The sequence below is a fragment of the Leuciscus leuciscus genome (assembly GCF_965113295.1).
Source record: "Leuciscus leuciscus genome assembly, chromosome: 22".
In the NCBI taxonomy this organism is placed as follows: Eukaryota; Metazoa; Chordata; class Actinopteri; order Cypriniformes; family Leuciscidae; genus Leuciscus; species Leuciscus leuciscus.
The window spans coordinates 14,442,182-14,465,579 of record NC_138746.1 but is presented as its reverse complement, the minus strand read 5'-3'; the positions used below and the strand labels follow the sequence as shown (position 1 = coordinate 14,465,579).

The 23,398-nt window shown below is 41.3% G+C and overlaps 1 protein-coding gene and 1 long non-coding RNA gene across 3 annotated transcripts in view; one reads left to right on the top strand and one right to left on the bottom strand.

Annotated features, from left to right (window-relative positions):
- Window positions 1-23,398, bottom strand: part of bcl11aa (BCL11 transcription factor A a) — a 60,000-nt gene that overhangs the window by 25,080 nt on the left and 11,522 nt on the right. The window lies entirely within an intron of this gene.
- LOC309487275 lies at window positions 8,946-21,693 on the top strand. The gene is made up of 2 exons (XR_014201808.1): window positions 8,946-9,823; window positions 9,940-21,693. It is a non-coding gene; the product is annotated as an uncharacterized lncRNA (long non-coding RNA).

Sequence of the window (23,398 nt, the reverse complement as noted above, 5' to 3'; positions counted from 1 at the left end):
TCTGGAGGGAAAAGACAGAAAGAGGTAGAAGTACAAGGCTGCAAGAAACTTTGCCATGTCACTTGATAAACAACACTGGGCAGGGCGTGGTGACATTGTAAGAGTCACGGTACAGTAAAGCAGACCAGGAAATCCCCTCTGACCTACAGAAAACACACAAACACACATTCACAAAGGCTCCTTCAGCTGTCTGGAGCTTCTTACCCGGACAAAAGAGCCTCAATCTGAGGAAATTGCATGAACCTTGACAGAACTGAGCGTAACTATGAGTATATGAAACTTCTGAGAAGGATATGGAAAAAAATAAGATGACAGCCTCACTCATCAACAGGGTGTGGAGAGTCTCTCACAATACATCCAACTCTGAGAGGACAGGGAGAAACAAGCCGAGAAGCCATGTCAACTTTTCTAATCAATGTGCTTTGTGTGTTTAATGAGGATGAAACAGGACTTTTTGCCTCTGTTGGAAATAAGGCGGCGAATAGATCGAGGGAGAGTCAGTGGACAGCGTCAGCCGTGGCACCCTTTTCCCGGTGGTGCCAGATTACATTTCCAACAACAGCTGCCTCCTTTGTCCGCTCGCAGCCAAGCCAAACTGCGCCTAAAATTTCATTTAATCTGCTGCAAAACCTGAGTGTCAGCCACTTAAATGGCAGCTAAAAGCACTACTCTCAGATAACTGACTGACACTTGCTAATAATAGACCCTGGCAACAGGGGAGCCACGGCGGACATTTTGTGTAACCGTAGAGATTCGCCGGGTGCCTGGGAAACAGGGGAGTGGACGGTCCCAGCTCCCCTGATGGGTGGGATCCTCTCACAGGCCGCCTGCAACGTAGCCCCCTCAAGCTCCACCATTCCCCATGCCCCGATTAGCCAATCCTAAACCAATGACCCAGGTTCTCTCTTTCAGCCCTCAGCCGCCATGCAACAATGGGCCTACATGCTTTTGTCTCTAAGTCTGGGGGCAAGTAGGAGGCAAGGAGGTCCAATCCAAAAGAAAGAGTGAGGATTTATAGATGATATAAAAATGTCCCCTTTTCAACTTAAGCCCCATATGTCTGAATGGAGACTTGGCTCTCCGGTCACAGGTCCGTCAAGCTGTGACGGTTTGGACCCGGTCAAGGAGCAGAAGATTAGCGCATGGAAGAAGGGGGGAAATTGGAGGAGGAGAAGGGGGGACAGGTTGAGCAGCTTCTGTGGTACTATGTCATTACACAAGGTCTCAACACGCCCTATACGTGGGAATCTGAGACAAAGCCTGGCAGGTCAGGGCTGAGCTCAAAGCAACAGAGCACCACGCTAAAACCACTGCTTGTGTGTTCAAGAGCCAAAAACTCAACGGACACATCATCTTGCTCTCTTTCTCTAATACGCAAAGGAGAGAGAGTTTTTATAGAGAGGAGGAAACACCCTTTGACTGAAAAATAAACAGATTCACTGTACTTCGTTGAGGCAACAACATAAAAAAACGTTCCGGTTCAGTGGGTTCACAGATGCTTCTCTCTCGGTTTTGTTTTTCACTACCCGTTTTCTACTTTTCTTTCCTCAGGTGTCGAGAGGTGAAGCCGTCTGGAGTGGACACGTGTGGCAGGAAAACCTCAGCAAGAAACAGCGCGAGAGGGACAAAGGGACAAAGGAGGCGTGAGACACTATTGGGTTTGACTAACTTTCACATTAGTGAGGTTTCGATGCATCTATATATACATATAGTTTTGCAATGTTCCTGAACTGAAAGTCACCGTTAAAGTGCGATCATATAAACGAAACTTGCAGATTAGTGAAATTTATCAGGTCCATTGTCCATGATGCAGGAAGAACCGCTTAGTCTTACTCAGAGGACACTTCCAAACTAAGCAACTTTATCTTGGTCAGCACAGCAAATTTAAAACATTCAAAGTTTAACACACTTTAAAATGATCCGAAATGCTAGTGTGGAAACGTTTTGACTCTATCGCCCCTTACGTTAAATTCCAGATCACGCAGATTCCTATTACAAAGGTAAGTGTGTTACAGTTATTATGTGCCCCTATAACAATCAGATCCCAAAATGGCACCATGACACATCTCAAAAGCAACAAGGTCCCTTTTTTCACGTTTGCATAATGGCTGCAAATGAATAACAATCAGCATGAGGGTTTTGAAGTTTAACTCACGCGGTTAATGCATTTTTATCACTTTCTTTGCACTTTGTCACTTCTAAGTACTTGTGCCCATCTCTAACATATCTGCTCAAAAGCAGGCTGGAAACAGAGAGATGGACAGAGAGAGTAAGACAGGAGGAAGAGAGCGGGCAGGGGGCCTCTTACAGCCTCTGATGAAGACATAAAGGGGAGTGAATGGAGGGGGTGATTTAGTCTTCTGTGGGAGATTTTCACTTCTGCATTCTTGTCATGTCCAGATGTTCTCCTCCAAACACACACACACACACACACACACACACACACACACACGCACGCACACACCAAACAGTGTCCACATGTACTCACTCAGTCTATACAAACACAGTAAACATCAGCGCAGTGACTACTGCATCAATACTAGTGGTCAGATGATGGATTTTTCCTAGAGAGCAGGACCGATGGCTGATATAATGCCCACATAATACAATTTAAATATTGCAAATGATATACACACAAAATGCTGAATTTAAAAATAATCAGTTAAAGAATTATTTAACAAAATATTCACTTACTTAAATGCACTAAACTGATGTTTTTTCTGAATAATTTTGTTTGTAATGACTTTTTTTACCTTTGCGTACCCTTGCGTTTGTTGTAAATAAGGGAGATACAGTACGATTCAAAATGTTGGGGTCAGTAAGATTTTTTTATCCTTTATTCAGCAAGTATGCATGACAATATTAAATGTGACAATAAAGATTTTTACATTGTTCATTTATATTTCAAATAAATGCTGTTCTTTAACTTTCAATTCATCAAAAAATCCTGGGGAAAAAAGTATCAGTTTCCACAAAAAAATTGAGCAGCACAACTGTTTCAATTGTGATAATAAAAAGAAATGTTTTTTGAGCACCAAATCAGCATATTATAATGATTTCTGAAGGATTATGTGACAGTGAAGACTGAAGTAATGATGCTGAAAGCTTTGCCATCACAGGAATAGACACTTTAGTTATTAGTAATATTAGATATTTTAAATTGTTATTATATTTCATAGTATTTCTGTTTTTACTGTATTTTTTATCAAATAAATGCAGCCTTATTGAGCATAAAAACTTTTTTTTAAAGATTTTAAAAATCCTACCAACCCCAAACAGTAGTTCATTCAGCAGGCAGAAAACAGAAAATGTGTATTATGCATTGACAAGGCTGTCAACAGATTTTGAAAATGACCCAAGTGTGATATCACTAATTAATACTGCTCTTTTTGCACTGCAAAACTTGCACAAAATTCTCTCTCTCTATAGTCTCACAATCAAGTTTAAATATAGTACATTAGAAGTTAGTTTTACTCTTGTACAGGAAGCACAGTGGTGAACCTGTTAAGCAAAACAACCTCTGTCATCTCCACCGAGAGCGACGCATTTCGGACTAGGCCATGACAGCGGCGGGCCGCTTGGCGCACGCTGACGAGCGAGGGGAATTGTGCGCCGATTACTGGCAGCTTGCCTTTCTGACTTGGCAGCTAGTGGTCACTGGGGGAGGAGGACATGATAGAGGCAGGATTTAGCCTCCGCTATACACACAGGGTAATGAGAGCCAGCCAGCGTGGATTTATGTGCATTAGGAGGCACTGGGCAACCCGGCCTGTGATACATTTATTTGGCTTTATTAGCCTTGTGGCATATACGTATTGGAGGTAATTTGGTTAAGGCTGTTAGGTCCATTATGCAGCGAGCATCGTCGGAGGAGGGAAAGGGCTGTTATTAGCGGTTATCAGGTGAGAATTATGAATGATAACGGAAGCCCATCTCTAATTTGTGTGGCTAAGGTCTCCATTTAAATTATGCATACAGTGCAGAGCCGATAAACAGCGGGGCATCTGTGCAGGGATGCGGCCGTTCCTGTGGTCAGGAGAATACTCTGGTCCCTGCTTTAAAATAAACACACGCACTTACAAACGCACACAAATACCCACAGAAAATCAATCCTGAACTGTGCTCGCCCTTTAGTCTATAACAGCTCTCTGTGTGTTCCTGTCTGCAGTGGCCTGGGCTGTATCTAAAGCCTGTTGGTCAGCTGTGTGTGACTGCGCTGTGATGCTGGGGTCACCCTATTCTGAAGGTCAGCGGGGACACGGATCAGTTTATTGACCGCCAGCTGAATGCAGAGCTCACCCCGGCGGACTGCTCTTACAGTTTACTCTCTTCCTGTGACACGCTCACCTCCGCCGGGGCCTGTGGACACTCAGTGTCAGAGAGTAAAGCTCTTTTGTTCATTTCTGTGTAAAAGATAAATAAATAAAGTACAAGGGCATGTAAGACATATGAAGAGTGTTACAGTCCTTTAGTCTGCAAGGCACAGGGGTCACCTGAGAATTCGGCTCTCTGCTGCTAACAGGTCCCGCACAGCACTGCCTGGTCAAGCAGAAACAGACATCTGTGTCTGGTCACAGGGACCATGAGAGGAAAACACGAAGACAAAATAGGAGAGGGGATGAGAGAAACACAAAGAGGGCAAAGGGTTGCTTCACATAGGAGTCATCATGAATCAAACATGCTAACAAAATAAATAAATAAATAAAAATAAAATAAAATAAAATAAAATAAAATAAAATAAAATAAAATAAAATAAAATAAAATAAAATAAAATAAAATAAAATAAAATAAAATAAAAAAGATGGCTCAATAAAAACTGAAATAAGAACTGAAATGCTCAAAAATAATATTAAAAATACATACTACATAGAAATAAATATTTATATATTTAAAAAGAATTGGAATATTGTAATGTTTACAAATTGATTTTTTTTCAGATGCTTTTAATTAAAGCAACTTTATAAAACATTATTATAAAATATATTTATTATTATAATCAATATATTATAATATGTTATAATAAAGAGATATTTTTGCTGAATTTTAAGAGGCTGACTCAGCACATTATAATTTCACTTTATCATAATTAACTGAATATGGGTTTATCAGTCAAGTAAAAATTCCATAATTGATAAAAAACATTTTCTGTTCTGCAACCACTTGCATGTTATATTGTGTGTATTTCATTATTGTTTTCTGAACATTCTTTTTTTTTTTTTTTTTTTTTTACAGTCAACATTCAAAGACATTAAAAAGCTGCTATGGTGCATCCACACTCATCCTCAACACACACAAACATCCAGCTAGGTAAAAATAGGCAAAAGGAACCAAACGCATGAATCTTAATTTCACCCGTCTCATCATAGTAGAGTAAAACTGCGCTTTTTACAGTACGCCTCCCCCATCCTGTGCAAGTACTACTGTACAGTTAAAAATAACTGAAGAGCGAGTAACTCTCTGGCTATTGATACAACCTTAACTCCAGCAGTGAGGTCACACACAGTCTCCTCCCCCACGGCCCGTCCACGCACGCTCCCTCGCACATGCAGCCGACCCATAACTTATCAAAGGCATTAACAACTTTTCGTTAAAAGGCTATAAAGTCTGGCAGAGGTCAGAGTTCACAGCGTTAGCTCTCCAGAGCAGAACAGCACAGCTTATGGAATCAGTGTAATGTGTTTAACAACGCAGAGTTATAAAAATGGAATGTTTAAAAAAAGAGAGGGAGAGAGAGAGAGACAGAGATACACTCCTACACAAGCCCCTGTGTGTGTCGGAAAGGCAGAGCAGTACAACATTGAACAAAGAGCAGCCAGGCTGGCATGATGCGTGTGTGTGTGTGTGTGTGTGTGTGTGTGTGTGTGTGTGTGTGTGTGTGTGTGTGTGTGTGTGTGTGTGTGTGTGTGTGTGTGTGTGTGTGTGTGTGTGTGTGTGTGTGTGTGTGTGTGTGTGTGTGTACGTACGTGTGTACGCAAAAGAGAGAGAGAGAGGGTGAGAGTTTGCCCGCGGCATGCCGAGATGTCAAAACTGTCTCTCAGTAGCTGCAGAGAGACGCAGACAAAGGCAGAGAGTCAGCCACTGCTGCTATTGATTACTTCTCACTGGAGAGCACTGTGTGAAGAGGGAAGACAATGGAGCAGATCAAACTCACACGCTCACCTCTCCACCCCACACAGAGTGCCACCGGCCTCTGCTCTCATGCAAACCACAAAGCCTGTGCTGCGCTCGCCAAAAACTCTGCCACATTTCAGAATTGAAGGAATAGTTCGGTCAAAGATGAAAATGACATCATTCACTCGCCCTCGTGATGTTCCTAACCTGTATGACTCTCTTTCTTCCGTGGAACACTAAAGGAGAATTTCTGAAAAATGTACCGGCTGCACTTTTCAATATAATGAAAGTAAATGCGTACTGTAGCTGGCGAGCTTCTAAAAACGCAAAAGCATCATAGAAGTGGTTCCTGCGACTGGTGGTTCAGTGTATTCCATATCTAAGTGGCTCAGTGTGCTCCATATCTTCTAAAGTCATACAGAAGATTTGTGTGATGAACAGACTCAAGGTATTAGTTTCATTTATTTAGTTATTTTAAGTTATTTTCTTTATTAATCCTACTTATTTAAATTTTATTTATATTCTCTCGTGCACACATGCATGTATCTGTACCAAGAGCTCTTGGAAAGCTCTCTTTCATTGCTTGCTTTCAGAGAATAGTATGTAAATTTCAGTCTGTTCATCATACAAAGCTACCTTGACTACTTGGACTACTTCTTATGAAACTTTTATGGTGCTTTTGCATCCTTTTTTTAACTAAACAGCCCCTAATCCTGATTTTCTTTCATTATGTAAGAGTGGTTAAGATATTCTTAAAAAATTCTCTTATGCTTCCAACAGTAGAAATTCATACAGGTTTGGGATCATATAAGAGTAAGTAAATAGTGAGCGAAATTTTCCTTTTTGGTGAACTATTCCTTTAAAAAGTGCATTTTACAGCTGCACGGATTAATTTCTCTATATATTTCATGTTCTATATCCTAATGAATTGCACACATAAAGCTGTCTGGATATTTTAGTATTCAGGATTATAGTTTTGTTGGACACGTTGAAGCTATCAGTTGTGGACTGGGCCCCATTAAGGGCACTGATGTGGCTTTTGATGGTCCTTCTGCAGGAGTAATAGCTGTGGAAAACGTCTCTCTCTCCCTCTTTTTTTTTCACTCTCACTCTATGCCTCAGTGCCAAAGAGCTCTTGTCCAGGCAAACTGTTAATAAAAAGCACTTTAACAAGACTTCACACAGCCCAAAAGCAAACATCACAGATACTCTGGCCCCTGTAAGCAGAACAACTACACGTTTACATAACTAAACAGAAACATTTAACAGTGGGTGAACCTGTATCCAAGATAAACATGACTATATCGTTTCATGGCACGGACAGTAAAAAACAGAAATGGGTTATATAAACATAATTATATATTTATATAAACATAAAAAAAACATGCAACCTCTTTGTCTCTGCACTTTTTTTTAATTCAAGCCAATTATAACTCCATAAATGAAGGTGCACCAGGGGTGTGAGGGGGCAGTTTTGGCTGCTGTGTTCAGGATGGAGGGAAAGGAAGGGTGAGCAGGTGCTGATGTGAATCTGGAGGGCATGTCCATTCATCAAACGGCCCAATCTTACGGCCCCCGCACACAAACAAAATATGCCACGGTAAACATAATCCATACATCAAACTCCAACACAGCAACCCCATTACCTTGTTCTCTCTCCACTGACGTGAACAGAAGCAGTAGAAGCGACAGCCGGTTTAAGGCCGGTAAAGATCATTCACTTCCCTCTTTTGAAATTCCAGAACCCTCTGCTTTCGTTTTAAAAGAATATTACCACAAAAACACTGCTAAAACAACATTACAAGAGAGCTCCATATGAGAGATTTGAATCTCACAAGAGTTTGAAGTTAGCATGTTGCTAAGCTAATAACAAATTTCTTGTCATCTTCCCTAACTAGTAATGAGAAACGCTTGTAAACTGGCTGTTGTCAACAACAGAGAAGCTTTTAGGGCTTCATCTGCAGTTTTCTGACAAAATAAAAGATTGGTGGTTTAATGTATTGAAAATGGAATCAAGACATTAAGGCAAGCCATAAATATTAGTATTGTAATTTTACATTTGCACCGTAAAATTTGACAAAATTGAGGTAAAATGAGAAAAAGTCTTTGAATCTCTATGATGCCTTAAAACACAGCTCACAAGGTATTGAAGAGAGCAACTGAAGTGTGAAGGGAAAGAGACAGTTGAAAAGAGGAGGAAGTAGTGGACTTTTTTCAGTTGGTGTCGAGGGATTTTACTTTTGAAAGTTCTGTTTGTCTAGGGAGTGTAATGCTAATGTTAAATAAAACACATTAAGAGACGCGCGTTTTTGCAGTTTCTTGGACATCGTGTCTGTATGCACAGCATGTCCATTTTACAGAAATAGCCTGTTGGCCAAAGTTGCGAGAAATAGTATCGAGTTTGTTCTGTGCCATTTAATACATGCATAGCTAGATCACATCTATCCTTAGAAATCCAAGCCAACTAAGACGGTGGGCAGGGTGTAATGAATTCCATGTTGTCTATGTTGAGCCTGTCCTCCTATACGTTCCGCTCTGGCCTCTCTATGTCCGGTCAGCCTGTCAGTCTGGCCCGGGCTGAGCCGTATCTGGCCTGTGGTTACATCTGGGGTTCAGATCTCTGACCCCAATCGGGTTACATGTACCACAGTCCGTTCTTCCACACACATACATGAGCGGCAACATGAACACACTCTGAAATGCCAGCCGTCTCATGTAGCACACACACTGTGACCTGTGTATCTGCCACCAAAACACTGTACTGGGTGCCGAACTTGTACATACCTTATGCTGGTGTTCAAAGGGATACTTTCTTTCTTTATTTCTTCTGTGGAACACAAAAGAACATATTTTGAAGATTTTTTTTGTTTGTTTGTTTGTTTGTTTTTTGGTCCATTAAATGAAAGTCAATGGGGTCTTAAGGTGTTTTGGACCCCATTGACTTCCATTATATGTACAAAAACAGTTGAAATGTTTCTCAAAATATCTTCTTTGGTGTTTCATAGATGAAAAAGGAAGTCTTACAGGTTTAAAATGCCATGAGGGTGAGTAAATGATGAGGACTTTTCATTTTTGAGTGAACTATCCCTTTAATACAACGTGGTTTTCAGGAAGACTGATAACACACACACACACACATACAAAGCATCTGACCGAAGACTCACATTTGCTGGTCTGTCGCCGTGAATTCAGGAAAAGAGCTGGAGATATACACAACCGGTTCCCTAAAGAGCACTCGGAGAAAACTTCTAGACTGACTATTCAGGTCAGCCACACACACTCACTCACATACAAATAAATGTGACTGCCCCCCGGCAAACACATATTTGAGGAAAAATAAAACTCACCAGGAAATCATTCCACTAAAACTGGTGCGGGTTAATAAAAATGCATAAAAAGAACAGCGATTATGTCATAAACATCTGGTGACATACTGAATGCTTTGAGGAGCATAGCAGAATGTACATAAACACACACACCCCACACTCTCACACACAAATAAAGCCATATAAAAGAAAAAATACGTATTTTTTTGTCTGGAAAAATCTAAATGACAACATCATCTCTCATTTAAACAAAACATTCAAAGCATTAGGCCAGAGTCGCCCCTCATACCCCCAACCTGCGATTGACAGTTGGTGGCCACTAGAGTGATCAAATGGATAACTGTTGTAGCTGTGCTGTATGTGTGTGTGTGTGTGTGTGTGTGTGTGTGTGTGTGTGTGTGTGTGTGTGTGTGTGTGTGTGTGTGTGTGTGTGTGTGTGTGTGTGTGTGTGTGTGTGTGTGTGTGTGTGTGTGTGTGTGTGTGTGTGTGTTTGTCTGGCAAGGTTGAATAACTGCAGAGCAGACCAGTACTGACCTCTGTTCCCTGTGTCCAAGCTCACCTTTGATACAGAACCTAGCATGAGATGGGAAAGTGGGCTGTGCCTCAGATAAGACAGAATGCTTTTATGACACATTGCTTTAGAAGGAAGGAGTGTGTAGAATATTTTAAAAAGTGTATGTATCAGTGTAATATAAAGTGTAATATAAAATTTGTTCAACTTATTTTATAAATAGAAAGTTCAAAAGAACAGCGTTTATTTTAAAAATGATCGTTTGTAACATTAAAATGTCTGTCACTTTTGATCAATTTCATGTATGCTTGAAGTATTCATTTCTGAGAAGAAGAAAAAAGTGCTGACCCCAAACGTTTGAAACTTTATATTCACTAGATAATATAATATAATTTCCATTATAGTTTTTAAAGGCCTAAAATTCCCTGATAATTCCAGGTTTTAATGCCTGTGGGAACCCAGTAAACCCGTGTCTAAATCAAACGACCTAGCCAAAGTTTCAGATCACACTAAGAATGAATTATGAAGCACAGTCACAACTGATGAATCACTGTTGCTGGGTCAGTGCCGGCCCAGGGTTCACTGACCATCCCTCAGAGAAGAGGGAGAAATCGATGGTGTCCTCTGTTGGCCGAGGGTAAGTGGGTCATACATCAGGGGTCCCGGGTTCAGAGAGCTGTTTAGCAAGTGGCGATCAGGCACTGGGCGGACAGTGACAGACTCCACAGAGGAAATGCCCTTGCTATGGCTCACTCGACAGGTGACCCTGTCCAGTCAAACAAACACACACAAGGCCTTCATGTCCCGTTGAATGCCCTGCTCTAGCCTAAGCTCAGCATAATGGACAAAACAGTCATAAACAGACCCCTCAAACACATCGATCAAAGCGGGTTTTTCTCAACCTAACAGCGCTTTTTCTTGTTCATTTGAACTCTCTTCCTTTAAATCACCAACGGGTACCCGCAGGTCATGAGCATTATCAGAATTGTGCTTTCATTTTCTTTTGGTGTTTTGTTTTTGTTCTCCAAAGTCCTCCAAGCTAAAGAAGAAGATGACGGAGCCCTGGCTACAAGGCCAGCTAACCGGTCTAAACTGGTTCTGACATTGGAGGGTGTGCAGCTGCTGGAGAGAGAAAAGTAGCATTGTTTTTGCCTTTAGCAAAAAGGAACCTGGAAGCATTTGAGGAATCGGCTGCAGGTACAGTAAAAGAGAGAGAGAGAAATCAAGAAAGAGAGGAGAATGAAAATGAGAGGTAGGAAAAAAAACAAGCAGGCAGCACGACTGATGAGCGAGAGAGGAGGGTGAGAGGAATTGTAAAGGCTTGAGTGAGTACGGGCTATGACACTGTCTCATCAAACAGCTGGACCTCAGCCAAGTTCATCTGTTAATGGACAACCACCATAGGGCCCCCTGCACTCCCCCTTCAACCAGCGCCTCCCTCACCCCCTCAAACCCTCGCCGCTCTCTCTTTCTCCCAAAAAGAAACAGACGTAGATTATTCTAAAGCCTTTTCTTTTTGTTGGAGATAAACAAAGTACTTCAGGTTCAGGGCTCGCCCTGGGACTCTGACAAAGCAATCTATCATCCTGTCTGGCTCAGCCAGTTTGACCACACTGAGTCCAAGGAGGCTAATGGACCCACTGGACAATTTTGTCTTTGTGCGGTGGATGCCCCCTCCATTCTGCCAGCCCCGTTCCAATACCCCCTCACAGGCACAGATGTGCTTGACCAGGCCCTCTCTAACCTGGATCCATCTCTTCCTCTGTTTTATTAGATACCAAAAAGTGAAAATGCTTCTTGTTTGCATTTTTGTAATGTATTTAAATATTTTAAATTACAAATTATATTATCAGCTGACAACCTGAGTGAATTATTGAATAAAAAAATGAAAATGCATTTTAGAATGTATTGGTTTTAATGACAGCAGCACTGTCTTTAAACATGCTTTATCGCCTTAGAGCATTTTGTGTTTCAATGGAAGCAAGAACATCTGACAGTCTATACAAAGAATCACATGATCAATGTGACAAGTTTCTTATTTTAAATCATAACGTAGCTTTATTTTAGAAAACATTATTTATTCTCAGGTTTATGAATAATCTGAATGTCAGATTTTCAATGTGTACACCGTGTGAGACTTTAATACAGAGTGATAACAAAATAAGGGGAAAAAAGATGAAAAATAAGAATTAAAGATGAAAATGATAGTTTGTGAGAGAAAGAGCAGGGGAGATAAGAGATAAAAAGAATGGTTAGCATTAGCCTCAGACGTGTCGAGACACATACGCCTCCTGGATTTTCCCTGGAATGACATGCAACGGAATGAAACTCATGAGAGGGAAAAGTATAAAAGAACAAGGGAGGGAGAAGGAGAGAAAGTGCAGAAGAAAGGGGGGAAAAGAAGTGGACTTAAGAGTATTTTAGTCCTTGCTTGCAGGGATTTTCAAACAGAGGGCGATTTCACAGCAGTTTTGTCTCGCAATCAAAGGCAGCATTATATATTCTTTTCATACTTTTCCTCGGTCAGGTAACACATTTGTCATATTGCACAATGTTCTATAAAGTTGATAAATCATGTGGTATAAGACATGTCACCATACTATTAGAAATGTTTGGAAAGTTCCTCATATATTTGGATATATTTGAGGGGGGGGGGAACAACAGTTAACAAATGCTGATTTAATAATAAATTTAATGAATGTGAAACAAAAAAGAACACATAACAAAGTGAGCAACCAATCAGAAACACAGTGATTTTGATCTCCTGAGCCTTAAACACAACACAGCACTCTATCCATTCTTGGTTCATGAAGTTAGACAAGGTAAAATTACTTGCAATTCAGTAAGTGAGCCAAATAAAATTAGAAACTGCTCCAATGGATTACAAAAAAAGTTTGTTATTCACTAAAAAAAGAACCCACTTAAAGTAGTTATTCACCTGGGAATCAGACTTCACTGGTTGCACGGTCAATCAAAAACATACCGTCACATAAGAGTCATTCATTTGAGAATCTGACTTTAAATGACTTTTTTCAGTCTATTTCAATCGATAGTAGACTGAACAAACGCACAAACGTAAACATTAATTTACTACGCGACACATCTTCCTTTACAGCCGGGACTACCAGACAAATGTTACGTCCACTAATTAATATTCATAAGCCTGATAAAGTTTATAATATGTCCCCTCCCACTTTTCACATCATTCCTGGTTTCTGCTGAAAACTGATACAAGGATTAAGGCAGACACAATATGAGCAGGTCGTCTATATATCATGCATGATCCAAATACACAGGTAAAGCCCCACTGCGTGTTTATGCATGCAAACGTGTGTGTGTGTGTGTGTGTGTGTGTGTGTGTGTGTGTGTGTGTGTGTGTGTGTGTGTGTGTGTGTGTGTGTGTGTGTGTGTGTGTGTGTGTGTGTGTGTGTGTGTGTGTGTGTGTGTGTGTGTGTGTGTGTGTGTGTGTTGTATAAGCTCATGCAACAGACTAGAGACAGCAGCACCCATCAGGGATAGGTTCCTGTTCAGAGCACAAACAGACACGGTTCACAACCCCCACTGTGAAACAAACAGTCCAGAGCCTCTGCCAGGATCTCATCTCACACTTACACACACACACACACACGAGTGAATGCATGCGGCATACAACAGATCACACAAGCTGACTGCAAGCAGTCCAGAGCAAGACATCTCAATCAAACAACAAATATAATTCCCAAAGGATGACAACACATTCTCTGCTGCACAGGTGCAAAGAGATGGTGACAAAGAGGGAAAAGAGCTTAAAGCAGAATTCAAGATGGAATTAGACACAGATGGCCGGAGAGAAGACCTCAGGATGGAGAGATATTTGCTTTTTAAGTCCGCTAATCAAGGAGAAAAGAGAACTAATCAACCCGTATTACAGAGATCAGATGTGCCGCCCGGGACGGAGTCAAACGGACAGCCAACGCTCTTCCCCTAAACATGCACAGCCGTTTCGTTCTTTCTTTACCCATTTTGAGACGATAAATTATCCATTAGATTTCATCATATCTAACTAAGGCAATTACATCAAGAAAATGATAGCGCATTTGGAATCAATTATGCATGCCCTTGGCCGGAGACCAGAGGCTGGGAAGTCGGAAAGGGCAGATCCACTCCGCACATGCACACAAACACACACACACACACACACACACACCCATACATGCAAAGAAACCCATACTACACTGCGCTACACACACACACACACAAATAAAAAAAGACCCTGGATCTCACAGATGTGCCCCATCAGTTCATCTTACTGCCTAAAAAGTTCATGCACTTAATAATTTATTTGTGTTCTGGATACGGTTTCCCAGCTGAATATTAACAACTTTGAAGCGTGCTCACAGCCAGGGTAGGGCTAAAGGAGTCCGGAGGAAACAGCGCCTGCCGAGTCCCACCGGCCCGAGTCCATTCTCCTCCCCCTCCTCTCCTGAAACCAGCGTGTCCGTCCGAGGAATGAACCAAGCAGCCGTGCCATACGCAACTTACTTTTACCCTGATTAAGAATTCTTTTTCAATGTAGGTTTCAGTGCTCCCTCAAAGCATTTTTGACAGAAACCGACGAGGAGAGAAAGGGAAAGGAACAAAAAAACGTAATATGCAACAAAAACATTTTTATTATAATTATTATTATTTTTTGTATTATTATTTCAGCTCTCTTCCTCTAATTGCTCATTATAATATGCATTATAATATGCATTTATTTGATTGACATTTTTTGTCCACAAGCAGCCTCTTCCTGGTTCAATTACATATGACAGTCTCTCTTTGGGGAAATGCATACACTGAGATGTGTGTGCATTTCCATATGGGGCTCCTCCGACTGTACGAATGCATGTTTGAGATCTGGAACCATTACAGCCACATGTCCACATGTGGAGGGACACACGCGACGTGCTGAAAGATTTAATTAATTTCCCTCAGCATGTTAACAGAGAGCCTCACTTAGTAAGACAAATCACTCTCAGAAAATGGCACTAGCATTTGAATCCCAGCAAGTGTGTGTGTGTTTGGGGGGGGGGGGGGGGGGGGGGGTTGCTCAACATCTGCTTCGTCGTTGGGAAGGGGGTTTACGGTGGGTTTGGAGCAGAAAAAAAAAAATGTGTGAATGTTGTCATATGCAGAAGGTTGAATCGTCATCCGTGTGTGTGTAATTTGAGTGGTTAGACGAGGCTCTCACTGCTATCTCTGCAGTGTGTTACAGCGCAGGGCTGAGCCGGGTCTGATCAGCAGTGATTAAGTGCGCCGCTGTATGCAAAGTGCATTAATGAGGGTGTGCAGAGTCATCAAGTAAATTAAATATGTCAAATCTCCCGGTGAACTTTCAATCTTCACATACAAAATGCTGCTTTCATTTACATCCTCCATTTCTCGCTCAAAATCCGGGATGAAAAAAAGCAAAGCGCAGAAGCAATTTATACCTTTGCTTCTTTTCTTTTTTTTTTCCGCAGGACCCCCTCCCCTGTGGAAGCATGCACACACACACACTTACAAACACACGCACGCTTTCTCATACACAGCTCCCTGCAGAAGGTCTGACAGGCCGTGCTGATGTGTTCAGAATGCGTATGGTAATAGGCCAATCAAAAATGCAAAACAATTGGCAATTACTGAGAAGACCTAATGGTCATTAGAATTTACAACTAGGTAATGAACTAAAGTCTGCCCACACCATGCATATTCATAAAGCAATTTAGGCTTTGAAGATTAAAGAAGTGCTTAAAATTCAAATGAGCCTGAGCAAATTATCAGTAAGATTCAGTCAGGAAGTAGCGGTGTGTGTGTGTGTGTTTCTGTGTGTGTCGCCAGCACATGTTTTTACGAGTAGATGTTGCACCATTTTCCTCAAGTTTGTTAACAGGAAAAGCTGCCCAGCGTGTGTGTGTGTGTAAGCGAGTATGTGAGCCCCGTGGGCCTGACGGAGACTAGTGAGGGTCTAGGTGTGAGCTCAGAGACCAATCAACACAATAATGGCTGCTTAACATAGCTGGCTCTCAGCTTTACTCGACTCTTCGAAATCTTTATTTGTCTCTGTCCTCTCTTGCTCAGATTGGTTAATTCATAAAGACGAAGCGCTTTTCTGGAAATTGCCGGTTTATTGAGTAAATGGTCATTTGAAAAGCGGTTCAATATTTGTGGTATAGCAAACATCTGACGAGGTAGAGAGGTAACAGCGGTAATAAAACTAGCTTTAGTGCGGATATAATAATTTGTTCAAATAGAACCATAACAATTTTCCATTCATTATGCAAATTACAGTGCTGATATTATACTTACAATGAAAGCGATTAAATTCAATCAAATTGAAAAATAAATACAAATACATTGTATTTATCAAAAAGACAATTTTGCACGAAAAAAGTATATTATTTACATCTTTTGTACTATAAAAAAAAACACAAAACGAGACATATCGCTGAGAAATAAACTTCATTATCCTTAACTACACTAACAGAATAAGGTTTTCAGATGAGCGCTCATGGAACGACAAATCCTTGTCTTCATCAATGAAATGAAAGGTTGATATCTGTGTGTCTAAATGTACATGGATCAAATATTAGAGCTTCTGTGGTCACAGGTAGATTGAGTCTGTGTGGGCTGCAGCTGGGATCTGGGTGGCTTCATCCCACTCAAATCTAAAAATAAAGCAATTAACTTATTGGCAGGCAGGAGGGGAAAGAGTATGACAGGCCGTCCTGCTCTGGGTGAGGGGTTGTGACCCACACGGATCTCCAGCACAGTAAAGAAGAGCATAGTCACCGCTGGAACTGACAGAACAGAACATTTCTGAGCATTCATATGGATCTATATACAGTATACACACACACACACACACACACACACACAAAGCTAGAGTGAGTTTATTACACTATGTGAATCCAATATCAAACACAATAAGAAGAATCAAATAAACATAACCAATCAACCTATTGTTAAACTGTTTTATTTGCTTATTTTTAAAATGCTAAACAAAGTAACAAAAAAAGCTCACAAGAATCCTAATGTACCATTTCGAGCATATCAGCTCATCATTCCAATGAAGAGCTGATTTGCTCGAAAACATCACATTGTGTACTTTTTTGGGTGTGCTGGCTTTTCATGTTCCTTTGATATCCTCTGATTAATTTTACATGTATACATTTTAAACATAAAAAATAATCGAAAAAATGAAAGATCTGAGCCCTCGTCACGCAACGCGTCTGCATACCGTCACCGCTGCAGAGTTTAAACCACATACACACACGCAAATACGTGCGCACACACATACACAAACACTACAACCCACTAAAACTAGGCAGGCACCCAATACCAACATGAGCAGAGCAGGCAACCACCCAAATCACACACAAACACGGAGAGGGAGATACGGACAGCAGCTCCAGTCGTGGCACGCACGTTCTGGAGGACCTCACATGGGTAAGGGGTGTGGAGTGGCTTCAAGTAAAAGTCTGAGTGAAAGGATTTGACGGCGATCCACCAGCCTGCAAGAGACGGCCTGTCCCGCTTAAGACTCTCTTGTTTTGTTTTATATAACCGGATCAGAGAGCGGGTATAACATCCCGTCTTCACCTGTGTGAGAAATCTGAGGGCACTTCCCTGAGGAAAATTTCATTGCTCAGAGATTGCTCTTTTATAGCTCAGGTGAAAACTTTAAGAGGGGCGGGGGGGGGGGGGGGGGGGGGGGGGTTAATTGTAGGAAAAATCAAATACAAATTAAAGCTCAGATAATTCAGTTATGGGAGAATTTATTAAGAAATGATTGAGTTCCATCTGAGATCTTGTTTGATTGCAAACCTTGGTATCTTGGCAAATCTGAGTATGGTTTGAAACATTAAACTGGAGAAAAATCTGAGGAGCACAAGATTACAGCAAAAAATCTCAAGCTGTTTAACTTTAAGAAGGAGGATAAAATAATTTGAGAAGGAAAAGATGAGACAAAGTTGATATTTTCTCAGATGCTTTGCTAAAACACAAATAAACACACATGAGATAACTTTAAACAGACAAACAAGAAAATGAATGTCGATAAATTAAAATCAAATAAAACTATAGCTCGGATAATTCAATTCTTGAAGAATTTGATAAGAACTTTGATTTCTTGGCAAATCTGAGCACAATCTGAAATCTCTTCTATGAGATTCCCTTTTTTCTGAATAGAAAAATCTGATAAGCACAAGATTTCAGCAAAAGAAAATCTAAATTTAATCACATTGTCGTTCTGAGCAACTTTTGAGATCCTAAAGCGATCTCATTTGTGATTTTTCTTCCCTACAGGTGGAAAGCGGACCTCCCTTAAGAGATTAGGAGAGACAGAATGATAGAAGGAGCGACAAAACAGACAGGAAGGGAGAAGAAAGAAAAAAACACAGAGCTCTCAAGGTGTCTGTAGAGACTCAAGTCCTGCCATCTGTAACCATTAGAGCCCAGATGAATTGATCGTATTGAGCGACCCGGCTGGCGCGGGGGGCAAAGCTGGTCAAGGTGACCTCATAGTGGAGTTGTGTCCGCCCGGTGATACCAGGAGAGATAGAGAAGTAAAAAATGAACTAGCCTAGCTCTGGAGCAGTGACGAGGCCATCGCATGTGTCTGACAGCGTGTGTGTGTGTAAAAGGTAAACAGAGTAGTGGAGGACACCCCTCCTGAAGCCCACCCGATGCCTCTAGCCCTGCTCCGTGCCAATTTCTCTTTGGCATTGGCCACTGAGGGATGTCCTGCAGTACTAGTGCCAACTCACACACACCTCGCATGCACGGCTGCAGAAAACCACAAACAAACTCACAGGCCTCTCGCAGCCACACACACGCGTGCGCGCGGCCTAGAAATTCGGCACCATTCCTATCTGTGTTTATAGAAGCTGTCTGTAATCCGCAGAGATTTATAAATATGCTTTGTAGTACATAAACATTTTTATGGACGCGTTCCTCTAAAACATCTGACACAATTTGAGAGCTGCAATACGACAGGACCCAGTGGGTCTGGCGCGTCCACCCACATACAAAACACGCATTCATGTTGGCACAAATAAAACGAGGAGATCAGACCAGAGGGGAGCTTGAATATCAGCTAAATTATCACAAAATCTCTCCGTAGAGGTATAATCACACTTCTCACGAACCTAAAATCAAACCCTACACCTTCTAGACCAGCACGTACCTGCGAACAATAACAGCGTTTTACATCGAGCAGACAATCACTTTTATTTTTCATTTAACATCCGGAAGAAAGACAAAGCGATCGCTCGAGGTAGTCCAGGAAAGACGGCGTGATCAGGTGGCATTATGGAGATGAGGACAGACAGAAAGGAGAGAGCTGGGTATTTCTCCTCTTGCGATGGAGGAGGCGATGCCATTGTCTGCAGGAGGGAGGGACGAGGGAGGGATGGGGGGGGGGAGCATCATTGGGTGCTAAGAGCGTATGAAGGGGTGCGGGGGTGGGAGAACTGAGACGGAGCGGGTGGCACCGTGCCAGGCAGTGCCCGTCTGGCTGCTAAATACCTTTGTTTCCTTGCACGCCAAAAAAAACAGGTAAAACGGACATGATTTGTAGGGTTTTAAGACTTCAAATATACTTTTTTCACGAACATCTCTCAATTTCAAGCGAATATAAAAACAATGGCATTGCACAGATGACAAAACATACATATTCTCGTTTCTCGTTTTTTTTTCCCAGGCAACACAAAATTCCCAACCCAACAAAAAATGTGTGCTGTAGCCCATTAGATGAGAATGGCGAATGAAAGGAAGCCGTCCACCCCCACAGCACCAAGCCGACTGTATCATGCAAATCAAGCCCGAGGATGCAGAATATCACAATGTTTCTGCGAGGGATGCTGCGAGACACATCTCCACATGCAGCAAAACCGCTCCAAGTGAATTAAACATCATTCTGTGCTATTATTACACCTCATCCCTCTGGAAAAGCTGCACACCTCTCACACACACACACACACACTCACTCACATATTCAGTAATGCTATTTTTCTAAGATCAGACATGAGATGGTACGTATGCAGGGACTGGATACAAACACATGCAAACACAGATGGGCATACAACAGCACGGTTTTCTTTGAAAGGGAAGGGAAGACGGGTCTTGCGTGTGAAGAAATCCTGTCGGTGAAAGGAAATAAAGGTTTGGAAAATTAGACCCCCCCCTTAAATTCGAATACATATTCATAAAGAGTCTCTTTCAAGGCACCATCGCCGTTCGGGTAAGACATGTCTCTTTGTCGCTTCCTTATAATTCATTTTCCTGATTGTAAAAAAAAAACATGCAAGGTTTGGGTGTTGCCCCAATATTAAACTGTGACAGCGCACACACACACACCTGCACAAATAAAATGATCTTGTGACACTGAGCTGCCTCTGTATACATGCATTTTTCCACATGTGCCGTCTATTACGTCCGTCACACACACTGCCATGCAACACGGGGCGGTTTCGAAAATAAAAGCAACTGTCGTGGTAGCCTCGGCTCTCATTGATGACTGAACGTCAGCTAACGCTGCTCCTCACAAGTCCTCTTAAAAAACGATCAGTGTCAGCACACTCGCAGCTGAACTCCAGAAGGGCGCTTTGATGATAATTATGATCATGACAGATCGTCAAGCTCCAGATAATATGTGATTTTAAAAAAAGGAGGAAGAAAAAAAAAAACAATAAGGGGAAAAAAAGCTTAAATTGCTGGGGTCTTTGTTAAGCCACTCATTTGGGTCACATTTTGGCACAGAAAATTGCAGGCAGCTCACATGCCAGACAATCGCACACAGTGTAATTGATTCAATATTAATTGGATGCCCCTGATTTACATTGACTGTTACAGCCATATGCATAGCAGAGAGGGAAAGAGTGACAAAATGGGTGAGCGAGCGAGCAGGAGAGTTAGAGGCATTAAAAAACCCACCCAGCAAAGGCCATTTAAAAAACAATTATCTGTATTGAGGTCCGTTCTGCATGGCGGCAGTGTTAGTCCGATTTAATCTGCCGATTTATTGGAGAGCAGTCATAATTTCTGAAGGGCTGCCATAGCGAAAGACAGAGTCTTGAAAATCGTTTGATAAAAAAAAAAGTTCAGAGCTCCAAATGGCCCCCATATCGTGAGCCAAAGCGAATTCAATCTGTTCCATCGACATGTTTTTGGACAACGCGTTGCGAAACAGAAGATCATAGGATGTTACTCTGCATAATTTTTACATTTCATCAGACGTCTTACATTGTGAAGCAAAGGACACGATGCAGATTATATCAAGAGAGCGTATTCAAAGCTCTGGGAGCAGCATTAATTCAACTAGACACTTTTGTGACAACCTGTCTAATTTTTTTGCCATTTTCAGGGAATTGGCGGCTCCAAAATTTCATTTAGAGATTAAAAATTAAATAAACACATTATGTCTGTATCAAATCACAGCATGGGAGAGGAGAGGGTCTCAGTCTTCTCTAAGGCCCTCTCACCAGGATACATTGTGCTATTTGGGGTAATAGACAGCCACACACGTGTGTATATTGCCACTTTCTATGCTCACACAGCAAGTCCATTCCTCTGTGGCAGGTACTGCTTTTCCTCACACTGAGCTGCTCTACATGGAAATGGAGTTGTTACATCACACCTAACAATTTCCTTATTTGGTCATCTGAACTACACCATAATGATCCCTCTTAAAATAGATCAAATCAAATAAATAAAATACATAAAACTACACATTAATAATAAAAATAATAAATCAAATAAAAATAATATATAAACGAATAAAAGTTGAGAATAAATATTCAAATAATATATACAAATAATTCATAGAAAGAATGTACACAAAAAAAAAAAAAAAAAATAATAGATGGAATATACGTCACAAAAATCCATACATAAATAACAGAATATAAATGTTTTTCTTTAAAGTGTTAACTATCACCTTCAGTTTCGTGATGTTCCAGCCCACCTCTAACCCAGGTACAGATACACGCACACTATCACAAAGAATTCGAGTTTACATATTCATGGTAAGCTGCAGTCATAACTAACCTTGAATGTGTTATGTCTGAAATCGTCTATAATATGGCTAATTAATATCTCTTCCCTGTCTGACCTGCCATGGCAGCATTTTCAGTAACATGCTGAGAAGCTGTTATGGTCCTTCTCACAAAATTGTTTTAAAAAAATAATAATAACAAGCACACATAATACCAGTGACCCAACGCTATCAGCTGAACCCTGATACATTATGATGTAAATGAGTTTAATAACCCAGTTTAGCGGCTGACAGAAACAAGAGACGTGTGCGATATCCGGCTCGCATAAAGGTTGTATAATTTGTGCTGAAACTGCATCAACATGCTTAAAACAAAGAGGGCAAGCAGACACAAATGACCCAGTTCAGCCTCCATATCTGATCAAATTTAAACGTACTATAGCACAGTATTGTGTTCCACAGCAGATTATTGAATACATTTTATATGCACACAAACTATACAAATGCATTTTCTCTATCTCAAAATATGCAAGTGGGGAACTGTTGGAAAACAACTTGATACTTGAACTCAGCCGCCGATAATTAGCCCAGAGCAAAGGGTCAAGTCCAAATGACTGTTGATGGGGCTAACCGGACCCAGACGCTTCCTGGAACCTGATCTTTGAGGCAGACCAGAGAATGGCCAAATGCAAAGCCAGGGCAGAAAAACAGACTGGAAAGTCTCACTCTCACATTTTCTACATTTAAAAAACAGCCACTCTAAATCGCCCCACCAGCCCAAGACACTCATGGACACATAATAGCACGCCGACAACTTAATTTCACTTAACGCTCAGCTTAAGGAAGATTAGACTTATGCTGCTATAAAATTCCAGCGTTTTCTTTTCTTTTTATAAAGTTGTTTACAGTGGAAATTAGGAGCTTGTTTTTTACTGACTGTATTTTCTGTTTTATATAGTGCAAGTCAACCTCTAATTAAAATGCACATCCACGAAACTCAAACAAATAATTAGCGTTGTATTATTGTTCCCTGACAAACCAAAATAACCAAACGGCCTTCCATTTCCTTTCCTTTTTTGACAGAAAGTGAAAATGTGCAGGCGTGCATTTATACGGATAAGATGTGGCTGTGCAAGAACCCACAACGAAATCAAGATACATCTGTCGAGACCACATGAGAGAGGCTGTGCAGCACAGAGAGGCATTTCCCATGAGTCTGTGGACACACACCGAGGGGGATGGCCTCTCCTGTCACAGCAAGGACTCCTCGAACCGCCCCTCCAGTGCCAAATTCTCCCCCTCTCAATCCCTCTTTTTCTCCCAGTAGGGATGAGCGGCCCGTCGTGCCATTAAGAACACACCCTTTGCACTCTACTTTGGCGGCCAGTAACAAAACTGCAACTTTTAAGTCAAAGTCTGCAACTATGGGCCTCGAGGGGAGTGAACGGCAAGTTA